This window comes from Oxyura jamaicensis, chromosome 2 (assembly GCF_011077185.1).
Source record: "Oxyura jamaicensis isolate SHBP4307 breed ruddy duck chromosome 2, BPBGC_Ojam_1.0, whole genome shotgun sequence".
Classification (NCBI taxonomy): Eukaryota; Metazoa; Chordata; class Aves; order Anseriformes; family Anatidae; genus Oxyura; species Oxyura jamaicensis.
In genome coordinates, this window is record NC_048894.1 from 82,925,884 (window position 1) to 82,945,470 (window position 19,587).

Genomic DNA, 19,587 nt, shown 5'->3' on the forward strand with positions numbered 1-19,587 from the left:
CTAAATCATACCACTGAACAAACCACTCTTTATGGGCTGTGGCAGAAGGGGTGAGGAGCTAGCAGAGTTTTAGGTGAGAAATAAGAGGACATCAGACCACTACACAGAGACAAAGGTCAGCATTCATCCCAGGGCATATGACGATTTAAGTATTCAATTATATTTTCACAGCTAAAATTTAAAAGTTTTGAGTCTGATGCACCACTGTGTAAATGTCATGTCTATTTTTTAAAAAATTACCCAGCATAATATTGCACATAAATTTATATTAATACATTGACTGTAGTATATATATTTTATTTATTGAATATTCTTTGTGTCTCCTCCTTAAGACATGCAACTATGTCCTATGTTAATCAAGATTTAAATAAACATCTGCTTTCTGACAGATTGCTTTACAGTGAAATGGGGTGCCATTAGCCAGTTGTTTAATTGTCATTCATCACAGTGAAGTAGCATTGATTGATTATATTGATAGAATTTATTGATTATTGGATCTTCAACAAGCTGGAGGTGCAATATTTCCTTACCATCTGACACTATGATATATTTAGTTGCTAATACATTTCTATTCTGAAACTCATGTTACGAGGCAATTTGCTTTCATATTCCTAAAATCATGTCTTACTGTAAAATGCAAATACTAACTGGCCATGAACATTTTGTTTCTTAATGTTGTTAAACCATCATGAAAGTTACTTAACTAAAAAGTTTTTACTTTTTCAGCCTCTAACATTCAAACTGTATTATATCTTTAATAACAAGAAAAACTCTAACTCCTTATTCAGTGTAATATGTTAGTTCTGTGTTTGATTTTTACCCTATAGTTCTGTACACAGTACTTTCAAGGTATGATGGAGTTAAATGATTTAAGTAAATTGAAAATAAGTGAAATCATTGTCTGCAGTATGACCAACTCCTCTCATACCACGAGTTTCTTGTCATTATTACTTGCTACATATAAAATTCTTCAACCACATTTTGGTTCCTAACAATACTTAGCCAATTTGAATTAATTTTTCATCATATTCTGAAATAAAAGTTGTGCAAAGTAACCTCCAAAGAGCATTGAGGTTCACATAAATGGAAGATAAGGTGATATTTCAGTTCAAATTAAACAACATATTGACTTTCCACAAGAATTCTGGTCTTTGATTCAGCAATGCTCTCTCATGACAGCACTATAGGAATATACCCATTCAATGATAGGAATCCTCAAACTTACCATTCTGGCTGAAATTAATGTTATAATGGACAGTTCAGATAAAAGTAAAGCATCAAGCAACTGATTAAACACAAAAGAGATTTATGTAGCGTTTGTGTTTGTAGCAATTCAAATTATACCTTCAGAAATATGCTACAGAGTCCATCTTAGACTGGAAAACATACAGAGGGAGCTGACAGAAACAATTAACCTAGAAAAACTCTACTGTGATATCTACCATTTTTGTTCTTTGTCTTTGTTATAGTTTAACAATAAGGAAGTAGAGTTTTGCAGTTAAGAGGACAGGGGCAGCCTTGTTGCAGGTAAGACTTCTAAACAAAAGGTAACATTCATAAACTAAAAAGTATTGTTTTTTTTTTTTGTTCTAGAGAATTGTTGATATTTCTGTTCTCTCCACTTTCAAGAAGTTTGAAGTATTGCAGTTCCCATAAGAAAGGAAATTCTATTTTCTTTACATGCACAATACACAGACATATGCATGCATGCAGAAACATGCATGCACACATCTATTTATACTTATCAGTCTGTGAATAATTTCAGATAAATTAGGCATACTCATATAACTTAGTATTCCTCATACTCTAAGCTCTTTCAGGAATGCCAGTACAAATGGGGCCCTCTGATAAACACCGGAATTAGGAATTACAAGAAAATAGGAGGAAAGCATTGGAGAGGCACTTTGCTTTGTCTGATGGAGGCTAAGGAAAACAACCTGCTATCCTGTGCCATCTGTTGTGAAAGACATGGAACGAAAAATATGGGTATGAGGCCTTTTTCAGGGTAATGAAAAATGATACCTACAGAGATGGGTGAGAGGGAAATAAATAATCATGAGCACATTGGGCAAGTAAAGTCCTCTTGTGAGTCCTGTGCATGATGGTAGAAGTGTCAAGGACAACAGAAGCGGTGTCCCTTTGATGTGCCCTCTCATGCATTTACTCTCACTGAAGAACCTGCCAAAACAATGCAAGGTCTTTCTTTATTTCTTTTCCTTAGTGAGGAATATCCAGGTGGATAATGGACAAAAGCAGCTGGGAGAGTAAAGCACTTAGATGGTTTGGTTGTCTTTTGGTGAAATGATTATGCTACCATGAAAATTCCTTTTGGCATAATACAGGTGCTAGAACACATTAATTAAGAAAAAAAAAAATGCAGTTTGATCATCCCCAGTGTATGCATGGAAAATAGATGTTAGCTTCACTAGACGAATACAGTCCAATAGTTTAGAACAGAAAATCCATATTTCAGCATTATAGGAATCTATATTTTTTTAAGATTGTAACCAAAATTGTGAGTGAAAGGAAGGAAAATCCTAGTCTGCATAATATTTTTGACTGGCCTATGAGAGTACGTGGTTCTGCCTTTTTTCACCATCATTTCACTATATAATATTTTTCTTAACAGATATGGAAAAAAATATGCAGATCTAGAATTTAAAGGAAATTTAGTGTAATGCAGTTGCTAAGATAGAAAGGCAATTACCCATTTTTTTTTCAGTCATTAAAGAATAAAAGAATTTAAATGAGCTTGAAGTAGAAGAACATGTAAATGAAATTTGACCGAGCAGAATATATCGAAGCAATCCATAGCCTGAGAACCAAAGAAATCTTAAAAGATCATATTAAAAGAGAGAGAAACTGCTATACAGAAGAAGGAAAGCTGAAATACAAATGAGGGTGTTTGGATGCTTAAGCAGCATTGATTTCTTGAACTGTTGCTCACTCTTCTCCAGGTAAGTAGCAGTCAGCCAGAAACATCCCATAAGTCACATCTGGTCCAGAAGCTGCTGTTGGACTCAGCTAACATGTCAAAAGCAGTGAATACTATAGGCTCCTAAAATGGGTTTTCATCCACAGTATTTTATCACACTCACGGTTAGATTTTTGGTTGTAAATAAATATTTTAAAAATTAGATTGAGGTCATAGACTCACAGGTTTATTCAGTTAGGAAAGAACCTTGGGAGACCACATAGTCCCAACTTCATTCTCAACGCAGGGTTAACAGACCACACAGCTTTGGGCTTTGTCCAAAGCTTCCATTTTAGGAAAAAATGCTTCTTACTGTAATATGAACACATAGTCTGCTAGTAAACATTTTGTTAAGCTGCTTTGTTGACTTAACTGTAGGTTACAGTTTTAGGGAAACAGTTCTTCCTTCAGGAAATTAACAAAATTAAAATTGTCTGCTTGATCTTCCTTCATAAATAGAGGACAGATGCTTAGTTTGGTGCTGCTTAGCTTTGATGCTCTTAAGAAGTGGTATGTTACATTGTGAAATTTCAATTTGAGTAAGTGAGAAGAATTTTCTAATACATTTATTCTACAGATAGTTACTTTCTAAGACTTACATTATTCATCGTTTAAATACATTCCCCCTTTCTAAAATATGTCAGATTTAGGATCTATAAAAAATAAAATTAATAAAAAATTGTGACAGGTATGGCATCAACTATAAAAGCAGAGTAGTCTATAATGTTTGAGTGTTGTTTTGTTTTGTTTTGTTTTCTGTGTGGAAATCTTTACAAAGAAGAAAAGTTTGAACTAGGCTAAATTGTTGCTCACAACATGATGTGAAACATTTCAAGTTACTGTTTTTTCATCTTTCCAAATACAAGATTAATGTTATTTTAAGCAAATGGAAGAAAAAAAAAAAAAAAAAAAAAAAAAAAAACATATAAAGAAGAACTAGTACAAGAAAAGAGTTGAATTGTTTTAAGTATTTTACATTTTACATGATAATTCTTGAGATATGTTTAATTTCAATGCCATTTCTTCACATAGCAAAATATATAGTTTTAATATTTTTTTGCCTGTATGAATCTTAAATATAATTCCTCTACATTAAACTCACTGAGAGCATGATACTGTAGCCTAATGCTTGTGCTTACAGGAGAGCACTAAATAATGTGTAGAAAAAACAAGAGTTAGAACACAGAAAAGCATAATCATTTTCAGCCTATGGATTCATACTTCCAATTTTCTGTATTATTAATGTGGTTAATTTTGACTTTAATTTTGAATTGGGGGACAGTGTAACTAGGAAATGTGGTTTCTAAGTCAGGGTTCTAAATATAGTGACAAAAATATCAATTTAGATACTTACTTTAACTTATTTTTTTTTGATCGTATCTATGTTAAAGAAGGCTACAAGTGTGAAGAGAGAATTGCTGTGCTTTAACTGCTAGGACGGACATCAACAAACTACCTCAAGAAAAAATGACCTGATATTTTATACTTTAGCAGTGAAATGGTAATTCTATTTTCAGCACAAGTAGAGCCTTATAACTGGATATTCTATTCAAGAGCTTCTCAATCTTTTTTCCCTTTACATCTCAGTACATGTAATCACACTTTCTACAGTTTTCCATGACCCTGCACTCAACTCTTTGCAGCAACTCATCCTCAAATTCAGAAGTCCTCCAGAATATTTTCAGCATGTTTTCCAGAGACACAGAAGTAACACTCGTGACCCCAACAAAAACACTGTTCTCTGCTCTGGTCATAGGACTATGTGACTCATAAGCTGAGAATTTCTGATCCTCACAAAAATTGGTGGACTAGATGAGTTAGGGGAAATGCTAAAATATTTCAAGACTTTATCTCTTAAAAAAGCAGAGGAGGAAGTGTGAAGATCAAGCAGATGGAGACTGTCAAAAGCCTTTATTAATGTTTGATTTTATGTATCACACTATATGAGGCATTGATACACTCAACCTTTTTACTGCACCAGATATATAATAGATAGGTTCTGTGTTGTCTGGAATGGCTGATAAACATAAAACACCTTTTGTAATTGCAAGGAATAAGAGTTATCACACACAAAGATTTATAATGTTGCCACAGGGCACATTACAAACTAACAGGAAAACAAATAAACATTAAAGGCCAGAAGATGATGACTTTATTGTTCTTCAAGGTCTGCCCTCACCATATGGTCTATCTAACAATCTTTGATTGTTTTTACCTTTCCCAATTTTTTATCATCCCTTTGTGTTACAGACATAAATGTTAGGAAAATTAACCACTGGTACACTCTGATAAGATGGTTTTCAAATATAAAATGAAAAACATTTCAGTATTTTTCCCTTTGAAAATACAACTAGCTTCATTTTGTATCTAGGTTTAAAACCTTTTTTTTGTTGTTGTTGTTTTCCAGGAGCTGCCAAATGCTGTCCAAAATAGTGCCTAACTGTATCTTACAACACAAGAATTACAGATTTGGTGCAATCAGAAGCAAGTACTACCACAGCACTGAAAATCAGACAGGCAAGAGGGAAAAAAGCCTCCTCAGCACAGGTGATGGTAGCTGTTGTGCAGGCCACATGTTTGACTGCATTCAGAGTACATATGGCCCATATTTTCCATCCCAGCCCCTCTGCTACCTATTCCTAGCTCATTTACCTTCTTCCAATTACAGCCTTCTCCTCCCTTACAGAGCATCCACGTGGCATGGGTGGTCTGAGACTCAAAGATGTCAGGGATGTTGCCCTGTTCCGCTGGGAACTCCTCAGTAGTATTAGCAGGCTCTGTGTTCCCCTTTGAACCCTGATGGTCCCATTCCTTCCTTCTTTTTCTCTGGCTGTAGTTACTATCTGCCATTAGATGAAACTGGGCAGCCCTGGCTCCAAAGTTGGAGATGTTCTTTCCAGGAACTGAAAGGGGAGCTGGCCAGAAATCTTTAACGTGCTTCATGGAGGTGCATTTTTGGAACTAGCTCCCTCCTTCTTCCTTTTCACACAGATATGGATGGAAGGATTTCCAGGCCCCTATCCTGTCATTTAAATAATGGGAAAAGGCCATTGCCCACAGTAGTGTGTGGGCACAGAACATATGCTTCCCCATTCCTTTCTTCATGTCCTGTTAGATACAGTGGGGTGTGTGTGTGCTTGCATGCGTGTGGCCCACCTTTGGGGGCCCACCTTTCTTACAGCTCCTTTTCCTATGCCTTGTGCTAATGAGGTGAATCCTTCCAGTCAGCTTTGACAGACCATAAAGAAGAAGATGTGGTGGCTTTACTCAGCTGCGCAGCTGAGCTTCACCAGAATCACTCTCTCACTTCTCAGAGGGAAAGGGGTAGAAAATACATTGAAAAGGGCTCAGGGTTTGAGATAAGGACAGGGAGAACACTCAACAATTATCATGATGAGCAAAATACACTCACCATAGGGAGATTAATAAAATTTATTGCCTATTACTAACAAGCTAGAGCAGTGAAAAACAAAGAAAACAAATGGCAAACAATTTCCCCCCATCCACCCTCTTCCACATCCTCGCCCCAAAGGGGCACAGGGGAAAAGGGAATGGAGGCAGTGTTTAGTCCCTGATGCTTTGTCTCTGCTGCTCCTACATGGTCACTCTCTGCCCCTGCTCCATGTGGGGTCCCTCCCACAGGATGCCGCGAACTGAGCCTGCAGGGGCTGCCCACAGGCAGCAGCTCTTCAAGAACTGCTCCCACACGGCTCCGTACCACGGGGTCCATCCCCCAAGAGCAATATGCTCCAGCATGGGTCCCCCATGGGAGGCAGCTCCCCCCAGACCCCTGCTCCTGCATGGGCTCCTCTCGACAGGCTGCAGCTCCAGCCTGGGGCCTGCTCCTGCGGGGGCTCTCCATGGGCCGCAGCCTCCTCCAGGCCACATCCACCTGCTCCACCGGGGGCTCCTCCACGGGCTGCAGCGTGGAGATCTGCTCCATGTGGGACCCATGGGCTGCAGGGGGACAGCCTGCTCCACCAGAGGCCTCTCCACAGGCCTCAGGGGAACTGCTGCATGGAGCTCCTCCTGCTGCACTCACCTTGGGGTCTGCAGAGATGGTTCTCACTCCTCTCTCCCAGCAGCTGTAGCATAATAGATTTTTCTCCCTTTCTTCAATCTGCTGTCCCAGAAGTCCAACCAGCATCACTCCCTGACTAGGCCATGGCCAGCAGTGGGTTCCTTTTGGAGCTGGCTGGAGCTGGCTCTGATCTGACATGGGGCAGCTGCTGGGCTCTGCTCTCAGAGACCACCCCTGCAGCCCCTTGCTACCAAAGCCTTGCCACGTGAACCTAACAAAGACTGGAATACAATGTGGCAGACAGCATAGCCACTACAAAAACCCAGGAGCACCACTTCTGCTGAATTTTCTGAAGGCAGACCAGTGACTAGCTAGTGGTTAGTTTTCTCTGCAAGTTCAAATGTATAGCTAAGAAACACTAGAAATTAAATCCGTCCTTTTTTACTCTTAGATAATGCTTCTGGATGTGATATAAAGCTGCAATTTTAAAATACATAATAAAGTTACAGTAATATAAGGATTCCTCATGTTCTTTTCAGCATGAAGAAAGCTTCATGAAGATTGGTCTAGAGCTTGATAGAGAGCTGCTTTGTGCACTGACATGGTCTCCTGAAACGGTAAGGAAGTTCACATAGATAACTCAAGTGAGTCCAACTGGACAAGAATGCTATAACAGATCTTGAGATTAAAGATATAGTAAAACAATGTTGGATCTAACCAAAAGGTGTAGTTTTATTGCAATTTCAGTGTGGAGCTCAGGACAAGGAGATACGAATTCTCTCATATGACCAAATCACAGAAAAAATGTGAGGTCATGCGTCCTGGAAGCCTTTCTTCTCAGATAAAATGTGTCAATCCTACACAACCTGAGATGTGATAGAGACATACCTTCATGTATGTAGGAAAGCATGAACTTAAGATTTTTTATTTACCTTACCTTGTATGTTATTTCCTAGATTTTGTTGTTGTTGTTGTTTCGTTTTTGTGGAGGGAAAAGCAATATTTTTCCAAAATTAATCAAAAAGATTATAAATTACAGAGGACCAAGATTCTGTGCCTTGCCAGATGTCATTTACTGTGTAAGCACTGGGACTATTTAATACTTTCAGCATAAGGAAATCCACCGCTGTCCAGCAAAACTGAATTCTGCAATGTTAATTATAATAATTTTTATAGGGTGCAGTGACAGCTTCTAATAAGAGAACAGCTGATCTGCTGTAGATGCATCGGTTGCCAGACTGAGTCAACTTTCCAGCTATGATGACTGATGACTCCTGCTTGTGTGCATGTGTGTGTAAGTAATCAAAACAAAAACAGTCAGAAACACAAATGGAAATGTCAGCATTGTTCGTATCTATAAACTCCTGCTCATGTAGTGACTCTGTTGGTAATCTGTGAGGTGTTTCTAGGTCTTGTCAAATGCTAGTTAGTATAATTGACTAGTGTTAGCACTGTTTGCAAAACAGAATTAATGAACTAGTTGTAGGGTTATAAAACAGCCTTTCTAAAAACAGACAATAGACAAAAAATGTGTTAACTCTCTCCTATACAAGTTTATTGTATTAATATTAAAATATTAAATTGATAAACCCAAACAATTCTAGTGAATCTGCATGCTGTGTAAATAAGATGTATGGCTGATTAAGAAAAAGCCAACTAACTCTATTTTATTAGCTATATATGTGTCTCTGATATATATATATATGTTATCCATTTTTTGTACTTTTGTTTAGGTTCACCTATTCCAAAAGGTTCTGACTCTTAAGCCAGAGTCATATTTTCACACAGTCTTACAGTGTACTGAAGAGGAAGGATAAGAAGCAATTGATTCAACTAATGAATTCTTCAGTTACTTCAAACAAAAGAAGAATCCAGGAAGTGAAGACTGAATCAGATTGCTACGGATGAATGCAGAACGACATAGGCAAGCATGTGGAAACAAATGACCAAAGCATAAAACCCATGAAAACAAAAAGACACATCACAATAACAAATGCATAGCATGCTAGCAGACTAGAAAAACATAGTAGCTTGTTATCTAACAGAGAAGAAAACTACCATCTTCTAAGAAAACCCATCTGCTTCTTGCCATTTTGAAGCTTGCCTCCCTCAAATTCTCCATCCATCAGCATTTGGCTACCATGATAGATCAATTCACACTAGTGGGATAAGATCTCAGCCTAGAGCAACGAGAAAACAAGTATGAATGCATGTAGACAAGGTAATTGTTTTGTGATGAGCTGCCCCCAATAAATTTCCTTCTAAAAATACTTATGGAATTGGCTGAAATAAACACAGTCACTAGCACTTATTTTTGAAAATTCATAGAGAAAAGAGGCAGCCTAAATGCAGACTAACCCTAAGAATGGTAAAACACAAGAGCATGGGGATTTTGCACATTGTTTGGCTTCATTGTGAACCCTCAGTAACATTGATACAAATAAATAAACCATTTGCAAGTAGTGAAGATACTGAAAGATTACAAGATTAATAGCAGCTAATGTGGATTTGTAAAAAATTAAACATGTGAACTCAATATAATTTTATTCTGCAGTGAGGTAATGAGACTTGTGGATAGAATGGAAAAACAGAAACAGTAGAAACATATTTCATGTCATGACACTAATATAACTTCTAATGATGTCCTGCGTGATACTCTGATAAGCAGGTTAGGGAGATATGATCTAGATGTAATTTATTACAGAACAATGTGGATAAAACCTCCAACAGTGTAAGTGTAAATCTTGTTGGAAAACCATAATCAGAAGGGTAGCTATCAATGAATTACCTCCCACAGTAGAAGAGGCCTGCTCAGAATCCATTTTTACTTAAACCTTGTCATTAATGAATTTGATACTGATGTAGAAAGCAAGCTTATTAAATGCACCGATGATGGAAAACCAGGTGAGGATACAAGTATGTTGAAACATAACATTACAATTCAAAATGACTTTGACAAATTGCAGAAATAACCTGACAAAACAACGAGTTTAGCAGTGAAAAATGCAGTGGGCAGTTGTGCAAGTAAAAGGTGAAAAGCAAGCTGTCAGAAATGAGTCCTATGGGAAGAGATAAACAATGTGAGCATGAAAAAGCTACTCTCAGAGGATTGCTTCTGAAAGACAGAACACTTCTAAACCATCCATGTGTCTGTGATGTACACCTGTTATCTAGTACTGTTCTACATATACCAGGAAAGGCTGACAAAATGCACTATCAACTGCAAGTTGAAACTGAATATTTTAAGCAAAATAAGATCTAATTTGCAATATTTATTTGAATTTAGACATGCAGGGAAAAGGATGAGGGAAAATGGAAAAATGATCCCAGAAGGTGTCATAATAGTTATCCCTCTATGGAAAAATGATCCCAGAAGGTGTCATAATAGTTATCAGAACAATAATAATTAGCTGGATTTTGATAATAAGTGAGAAAAACATACTTTTTAAAATGTTGCCTCCAGACTCAAGTAGACCTGATGGATATCTTGATCTCTTAGATTTTCAGTACTTTGAGCTCCAGTCCCCCAAATCCACAGTTCAATCAAAATTATGATTGCTTCACAGTAAGGGAACAGCTTAGGCCTGTGTCACACAGAGACACAAAGGAAAGAGCAAGCTGATTCAGGGAAGGAAAGGAACATCTTGACAGATAATGACTTGGCTTTCTAGAGCAGGTCAAAAATTTTCCCTCAAGATTGAGAAAAAATTGTTCTTTTTTTTTTTTTTTCCTTCATATAATGGTGTATGTTCATCAAGTATTCTCTTCCTGTAGAAAAGAAAAAAATAAATTGAAAACTGAGCTTTTCAATAGTTTCAGTTTCACAGCTGAAGAACATGATGTGAAATCAAGTCTTATGTGCAACTTCTTCTCACATAAGGCACTACAGCAGTGAAATTGCCAAGAAACAGCTAAAGAAGATACTCTGGGAAACATGGAGTGTTGCAGCTAAAATATTCTGGTTTTGATTTTCTTTTTTTTCTTTTCTGAATACTCGGATCTCTGTACAGAATACTCTTGACTCTCTTGGTTTCTATTGTAGAAAAGCTGCCAAAACAACTTCAAAGTCTCTAAAGATTACTGGGTATTTTAAAAGCACATAGTCCTGATGTCTGTCTTGATTGTTCATGTTAAGTTATGATATAATGCAAATGGCTAGTTATTTGTTGTTACCAGAGCTGTTTTTCTTTTAATATCAGTGCATTTCTTCTACCAGTAAAATACCATGTAAATATCAAAATCTATTTCTGTAGTTGCTGTTCTCTTCAGAGTCTTCAAAATGTACATTGTTTTGCTTAGAAGAACACTGGGTGATGCTATCCTCAGAATATTTTTAATAAATGTCCCAAAGAAAGAGGATTGGCTTTATTTTCTAGTTGTGGATCAATTTTCTTAAGCAGTTGAGCTTTAGGTGCCTAACATTGGAGAATATTAATAAATACTGCAAGGATATGGAGAACATAAAAGCTATGTAAATTGTAGATACCTTAGTGTAATGTAAGGATATTTCCTGAGAATAGCTGGTTAATGGCTCTCCTGCATAAAAACAAAAGGAGGAGACAGAAAGTAATAAATCCCACCAAGGCACACAGACCTTAAGGGCAAGAGATAACAGAGACAATAGTAAAGATCAGATCTCCTGGGTTGCTTATTAGTGAAACACAACTGAATGAATCACTAAAGGTCTTGGAGAATCACTAAAGGTCTTGGAGAGGTTCAGTCAGTTTTTTCCTAACTGATAACAAGGGTTGGGGATGGCAAACAAGAATATCATGGGTGTCAGGAAAAAGCAAACTTATTCTGAGTGTCGTGAAAGGGCTTATGGGAATGTGTGAAACTTAATACAGGATGTTTAGGAGAGGAACCAAGTCAGAAAAAGGCTTAAAACCCTTGTCCAGCTGAGCTCTGCACATGATCACTGCAGTCCATACTATCTTCACGAGCCCTGTTCCCAACCCTTCTCTATGTGACCTTGATCTCTGTGTGGAGGTAGGTGGAGGTAACTCACTAGCAAACTTCAAGCTGGACTACACAGTAAATTGGAGGAGCTCAGAATCTGGAAAGACCTAAATCTGGAGCTGGGTTAAATGGCCTGTGGTTTTGCACATGGATCCTGGGCAGACCCATCTGATCTAGGGACTTGTGAATGTAGGAGCAACTATGAATGAACAGTGAAGGTATGAGAATGTCCACCAGCAAACTGATCATCTGGACAGTGAGAACAGGACTGGGCTGTGTTGTTCATTTCTGTATGAGTGCTGTTGGTCCTTATGCAGGTGCCAGCAAAGGCACTGCACACTACGTCCGTCTGTGTGGCCAGGCATGTGTGTGCTGTGCCAGTGTGTATGTTGGGAAGGCACATCAAGCCTGGCTACTGAATGATCCTACTAACTGGAATCAAAAACAGACTGGGCTGGAGAAATCTATTGGGTCTTAAACTTCACTGGATTTGGCAGCCCTTCATACATACCCAGGAATTCCTCAGGTAATAGCTGTATTCTAACTTCTGTTCAAGAGTGATGATGAGGAGTGGGAAGAAGCAACTGTTCCTAGTTCCCAGATGTATAATCTTGCATTCTCACCTTGTAATTACTTTTACAATTACAATTAATTTATCTTATTTCCATTAAGCCACTCTAGATTACTTACAGACAATGGACTGAATTATTGTCATGGGAGAAGAGAGCCAAGTCTAAATGTATTGCTAAGAAGTCATAGTTTGCTACATCTGCTTAAGGAAAATTGTAATGCTGGGATGCACACAGGAGGAAAACAGTCCCTAAGAATAAACATGAAAGTCTTTGTAGTCTTTTAGTATAAAGGATTCTTAGAGTCAGTAGGGTACTGGAAATGAAATTTGACCTAAAAGTAACAACAGATCTATACAGAGGTCTGTAGCACAGACAAAAACTGTTTGAAGGATGACAAAGGTAGCTGCGGTAGACAATAACAGTGAAAATGATGATGATGGATCTACAGAGAGAGGAAGTCAAGAGCAAAGAAGGCACCTGTGATAAAGAGCCTTCTCAATTAGTTCTGTAAGGCTAATAAAGCTCTACTCATCTGAAAGAGTACTCAGGCTCTTGTAATGGTCATTATTATGACGTTTTGGTCATTCTCTACAATAAAATATCTGCAAATTTCAGTATATGGTTGTCAACCTCTTCCTGTAACATCATGTTTCTTTCTAGTTACGCGGAAGAGGGAAGGCTGAGACCACCTGACAAAACAGTGGAAGAGAAGACTACCACAATGACAGCCATAGTCAGCACAGTCTGCTTTTCATTGCATATCACATTGTGGTGGCTGTTTTACTTAGCCTATATATACTGCCTATATTAAGGCCTTTTTATCATATCCTACATAATTAAATGCTGCCCATTCTCCAAAGACCTCAATCTAGTCCACTAGTAAGTGTGATATCCCCATTTCTTAAAAAGTAAAAAGCAGAAAATGATTGTACAGAAGTTAGCATGGACTCAGTGAACATCGATAACAGAGCATCCTGACCCTCAGTCATCTGTTCTAATGACTGCCTCATACAGCACAACGTACTGATGGTCTGCTATCCCTACTGCTATAGCAATCTTGAAATTGTTAATAGATATATTAGAGTTCCAGATCACATTTCTTATAATGGACAGTAGCAATAATATACCAAAAGAACAAATCACTAAACAGCAGATGAAATATCCTGTACTTATTAAAATATTTTTTTCACCATAATACAGTGACCATTACTTCTAAACATGAAACAGAAGTGTGAAATAAAATTTATATATTGTTCAAATCAATGCTTGTTATTCGTAATACTTATGAGCATATACTGTACCGTTTAAAGAGGAATTATTTTTTTCTTTTGAGCTCTGTTATGATAACAAAACCTGTAGCTTTTCAAAACTTTATTTTAGCCACTCTGAGCTACTAAAGTGACATGACAGAAAGATGATATCATTCATATTATGGACTTGTGACTTAATAGGCTTGTTTATTCATTACAAGAAACAGAGACGGAGCTCCACAAACTGAAGGTCTATTCTAAACTTAAAATTCACAATTATGTATAAAGATGTACATATGTGTATATATGTCTACGGTGTGTCACACAATTGCTCCATGTAGTATTAGATTAAATTGGCAGCCCTCTTGTCAGTTTCTCACTGCAAAAAAAATAAGAGGAACAAGAGTCCAAAGATGGATAGTTGCTCACCAACAGTTTTCTGCAGAAGATATTCAAACTTCCAAAAGCACAGTACTACTCTCTGCTGCTTTATAACAGCTGAAAAATCTGCCAGGCCTCACAAAATAACATAAACATAATCAAAGGTCACTAATATGATTTCCTGAATCAATGTCTTGGAGTGAAATAAATAAATAAAAATTGCCATCTGAACTCTGTGGCAATGGTAACTTATTTTAGGGTCCCAGTTGAGATGGGAAATGTCAAAGATTTTTTTGTACCTCGGTTAAAAGGTTTTACCAGTTTAAAAGTATTCTTGCTGTTGAGTTTATCAAAGCTGTCACAGCATACTTTTAACTTCTCTTCATAAGGGCTGATTCTGGTACTGACCCTGTTACCTTTGAAATCTACAGTTGCTTTGTAGTTTGTGGCCACTGCAGAAGTACAAAATCCAAAACCCAGACAAAAAACAATGGCTAAATAAATTTAATGTAGTAAAATTTTTAATAAGGCCTTGATTAAAAAAAAAAAAAAAGAAGAAGAAGAAAAAAAAAGAGAGAGAGAGAAAAAAATGTTACATTAGGGTCCAGCAACATCTTATTATTTTCCCTCTTAGTACTTTGTATTACTTAATTTCTTTTGACTTCCTTTTTTTTTTTTTTTTTTTTTTTCTTCTTGCAAGGAAGGTAACAGCACATAAAATTATCTTTTTCTTCTTAATTGAAGCAGGTGGTACTGATAAAATATATCTTCCTATTTTTCACTAGGTTGAAAATAACACAAGGTGGCCAGGTGTGCAGTAATATAGAGATTTAAATAACAGGATTAGACCAAAATAAGCAGTTACTTTTTCTGCTGAAAAAGCATAGGATAAGAAACTCATGTTTCCCTTCAATAGCTGTTACCCTGAGATCAAAAGAGCAGAAGCAGAAAAGAAGGAGGAAAAAAATCCTGCCCATGTGCTCCCCCTATTTTCTTGATGTATTAAAAAGTAGTGTTGAAAGCTATCTTCAATAAAGGTAACAAGTTGGAGAAGTTATAATTTTTAAAGGTTATTTAAATCAACTTGTCATTATTTCCATTTTTACAACAACATTGTTAAAATCTAATTTCTCAGGTAGAAAACCATGATGATTCTCTGATTCTGTGATTCTATGATGCTGAAAACTTTCATAAGGAAAATTCAGTGTTCTACTTATCATCCATAAGCAAGTAATTGCCTACTCGTTCATTTTACTCTTTGGTAAATGTCCATTTAAACTGCAGCAATTAATGCTCCTTCCTTGCTAAAATAATTATTTCTAAAAAAAATTGGTTCATGGAAGTGAGATTAAGACTGAAAATTCTATGGGATGATGACAAACATGTCTCTCCACTATAGATCACATACAGTACTACAGATAACCTGTTATTCAGGAGAACCTGTACCAAAAAGTGTAAGACTAGCTAACCTGCATGAACAAGACAGTTTGACGCACTCCAAAATTTTCCTGAGACAAATGAATACTGTGGTTTGACTAAAGGAATTCTCAGGTCAAAGTGGGAGAAAATAGGCCTCTGTAGGACATTCAGCTCTGTGGCTCCCAGCACAAGAAGGACATAGAGCAAGTCCAGAGGAGGGCCACGAAGATGGCCAAAGGGCTGGAGCACCTCTCTTATGAAGACAGGATGAGGGAGTTGAGGTTGTTCAGCCTGAAGAAGAGAAGGCTCCAGAGAGAGCTCATTTCAGCCTTCCAGTTACTAAAGGGGCCCTACAGGAAAGCTGGGGAGGGAGTGTCAGGGAATGTCATGACAGGACAAGGGGAAATAGCTTAAAATGAAAACAGGATATGTTTAGATTAGATATAAGGAACAAATTCTTTACTGTGAGGATGGTGAAGCACTAGCATAGGTTGCCCAGAGAATCGGTGGATGCCCCAGGCCAGGTTGGATGGTGTTTGAGCAACCTGGTCTAGTGGGAGGTGTCCCCCTGCCTATGGCAAGGGGGGTGGAATTAGATGATCTTTAAGGTCCCTTCCAACTCAATCTATTCTATGATATGATTCTTTGATCTGCTTCACAACTATGAAGTACAAAAGAGCTCAGCTGAGGAAAGAGATGAAAATAAGCACTTTTGTTTCTTGACCCACTTGGCTGAAGCATCCTTTGTTCCAACAGGGAATATCTTCATTACTCACCAGTACAGTGCAAGGAGTAGAAAACAGGTTGAGTTTTTTGACATCTGTTAAGGTTGCAGGACTCTATGCCTGCATTACATCTACATCATCAATAAAGTCCACAGTAGTTGCTGGGCCATGGTACGTATAGGACATACTAGAGGACCTTGGGTACATGTTGTAATTGGTGCCCTCCAGAATAGCACATATCTGTGGGGCAACCACTTTGAATACATCAAGTGCATAAGTGAGAAACAATGGTACGGACATAAAGAATATTATCAAGAGTTCTCCTGTACACTAAAACACTAATGCACATTTCATGTAAGAAGACTAAACAAAAGCTGTAAGGAGCAGGGAAAAACTTGCAAGAAGTACTTGCAAACCTTCAGTTTTTTTTTTTTTTTTTTTTTTTTTTTTTTTTTTCACAAAGATTTCTAGTGTAACTACTAAATGAACCTGAGAGTATGGATCTATACAGGCATCATATGAGATGTGAGTTTTCTGCACACTGGGAAAACAGATTAACAGTCTCTGGGAACATAAACCATGCTGCATGGAAAAAGCAGAAGTGTGTGACTTTTGGAGAGTGCTGATCATGGAGTTAACAGACAATTAAATTTAGTTTCATCTTTCCTGCTACTGATAAAATATGTTAGAGAATAGATTAGAAAATACACTACATAATCACAAGATATGCTAAAACATTCACTTCTCTTCCAGAGTAAGTAATATCTCAGTCTTCACTGAAGTCTAAATAGTTGCTGAATCTACGGTTTCCTTGAACTGTGACAGTACTTCCCATCATAGAAAAATATGAACTAAAGCTCACACATAATTGGATTAAATAAAAGGATAAGCAGTATAATGATGTTTCAGTAACTGTTATTCAAATAGAAATCTTGCCACAGATTCAGATTCTATTTGGCCTTTTGCAGAATAGTCTCTACTGTTGAGATACTTATTTGATACACAATGTGAACAGGTACTGTGGAAAGGAAAAAAGAATCTGAGAGTTACAATGCAGTTTTTTAAGTGTTAAACCTTAATCCTAAATGCTTTTGCAGCTCTAAGTGTATTAAGGAATACATTCTGAGAATAGCTTGGCATCTTAATTGACACTAATAGGGATAAAAGTGTTTTGAACTATTAAAACTAGACTTTAACTTTCAGCTGAGTTGACATCGTACTGCTCATAAAACTGGTTCATGGGAAGATAGTTTGAGATTACTTTCTTTCGTGAGATTAGGGTTTAGAAATCATTTCAGAAGATTTAGGTATTTGTATGACCTGTGCTCGTATAGGATATGAATCTTTAACTGTGAACTTTGTTTTTACCAGAAGCTGGAAAAAAAAAATATTACATTACACTGAATTTTGTTTGAACTTCTGGCCTTCCACCTTCTGAAGGACAATTTATCAACATTTTTTTAAGGTAATTATACATAAAATCCTCAAACTCTCTTTAATTCACATGCTTAATTGATAGGAATACTCAGTCACATTTTCTCTTCTCCCCTTAAGTGTTTTTTATTTTTATATGTTTTTTCTTGGAGTTGTATGAAATCCCAACTGTCCCATTAGTCAGGACTTCTTAGATAAAGTTTTATTATTAAATAATTATTATTGAATATCATGGCTGATTATCTGTAACTGGGGCAGACAACAATTTTTTTAAAAAACATTTTTTATCATTTTACATAAAGATCTGATAGGCTGAAAATGTCAAATTGCTTAGGTGATTAATGCAAGCTATTAGCTAAATACTCATTCTCTTAAAATGATATTTTAAAGTCCAGCAGATGAAAAAATAAAAATATAAAAAAGGCTTTAATCCATCTGTTTTAATAAACATTTTGTTCATAACTGTCTATTTGATCATCCTTGGATGAAGCTGGGAAGGAGAAAATTTCAGTCAGGTCTCAGAAAACTGAGAGCTGTCTTCAGTACATACAATCCAACTTTTCCAATGCAAATATAAGTTCCTTTACAAAATCTGCAGGTACCACAAAATCAATTGTATCTTCCTATTGCCAGTCAAGCTTAGCACTTCAACAGTAATTTACTTATAACCAGACTGAGTCAAAACCAGCTGTGTCCCAGAATAGAAAATAACCTGTAGTTCTTTCAAATACTACTGTTAAATATATATATATATATATATATTTCCATAAGATCAGGGCACAAGCTTATGCAAATGCAATCATGTAAATCTTCTCATCTTTTTGTTTCATAGGAAGCCATTCTCATTCCAGGATTTACATGTACTTTGCTGTTAAGTAAGCAATTGTGTATATAATACCACACAGCAATTTAGGAAAAAATGGAAAACACAAATAATGTTACTATAATCCACTGTTGACTTGACTTATTAAAGATAATATCATAGTCAAATAGGAGAGAAGAAATTTGAATCAGCTGTTTAAATTCACTCCCACTTTGTTTTCATTAGGACACCATAATATGTATCTCAAGAAACACACTCTTTCTTATCTGAAATGTTTATTTCAATGGATGCTTTCAATTTCTTTAAATAATTCCACCTTTAAATGTTTTTTAGAAAGTGACAAAATGGTGATAACAATAACTTCTTTAAAGTGTAAGTCTTAACTTGAAAAACTAGTTATGCTTCGATTATTTTTCAGTTGATTAAAAAGGGCACACAAAAAAACAGCCATATGTTTTCCTGATTTTATTCCATGCTTGCTAAAGATTGCCTAATCTAGTTAACAGGTGAAAATAATCAATGACAACTAGCTGTAGTAACTCACAACCCTTGAGACTAAGCTTAAACAACTTTTTGTTGTTATTGTTCAGGTGGGAAATTGTCTGAAAAAAAAAATCTATTACTAGATTTAAATCTATTCATGTTAAAATATATATATTTTTTACATTTTTAAACTACAAGTTTTACTTGCCATTATTTTAACCCAATAGAAACCTAAGGCCTCAAGGACATTTGCAATTATTACAGGCATGTATAAATGACAAAGACTTTTTACAGCTCCTGTGCATTAAAATCTTTGCTTTGATATAAGCATCATTTCTTTTAGTTTTTCCTTTTTTTTTTTTTTTTTTTTTTTAAAAGAAAGAAAAAAAAAAAAGGGGGGAAGTTAACCAAGAATTAAGTCATATACACCATTCCCAAGGTACAGACCAAGTAAGCCTAAGGTTTATTGCTTACACCTGAGAAGGCTAGGATTGACCAAAAAAGCAAATAGCCTCCAACTGTCTGGGCTTTTGGCTTGTCTAAACA